Here is a 706-nt window from a genome sequence, read left to right as displayed (position 1 = left end):
AGAAGAGTAGATATCAACTCGGGATTTGCGGTTGCTTTCGGACAATTCATGAGGCACTCATATTTTCCAAGTTTAGGAAACTTTCCAAGTTGTTGAAGATGACGATGAACAGTTGTATGGTTTGAACTAAGCCTTATTGCCAACTCTTCAACTGATAATGCAGGATTTTCTTCAAGTAATGCCTCAAGGAGCTTATCCTCAAACTCAGCTGGACGTCCTGTCCGATCTTCATCTTCAAGGCTGAAATCTCCACTTCTGAATTTTGTAAACCATCTTCTGCAAGTTCTTTCATTCAAGCATTCTTTCCCATAAACTGAGTGTATGTTTCGAGTCATTTCGGCTACAGAGTTTCCATCTTTGTACTCATAAAGCATTATGTGCCTCAAATTCTGTTTGGATACTTCCATGTTAGAAAGGGTTTTAATCAAAGAGATTTTAATTCTATTATTCTGTAAAATAATATTTAATTAGTTTAAATCTACACAAATGCATAAACATAATTTTTAATTCCATTAGACATTTTAAAATACTATTAAATTTCATTCAGTTTTGAAAAAGGTAAAATCAGACAGAACTTATGGGATGACCTGATAAAAGTTCATATTTTATTATGCTGGCTATGGTCTGGTGATTCCATCCTGCAACAGCAGTTTTATGGGATTGTACTGAACTGTGCCAATATAACATATGGTTACTATATATATAT

Source organism: Octopus bimaculoides, chromosome 1 (genome assembly GCF_001194135.2).
Source record: "Octopus bimaculoides isolate UCB-OBI-ISO-001 chromosome 1, ASM119413v2, whole genome shotgun sequence".
NCBI classification, from domain to species: domain Eukaryota; kingdom Metazoa; phylum Mollusca; class Cephalopoda; order Octopoda; family Octopodidae; genus Octopus; species Octopus bimaculoides.
Note: the sequence above shows the minus strand (reverse complement) of the source record.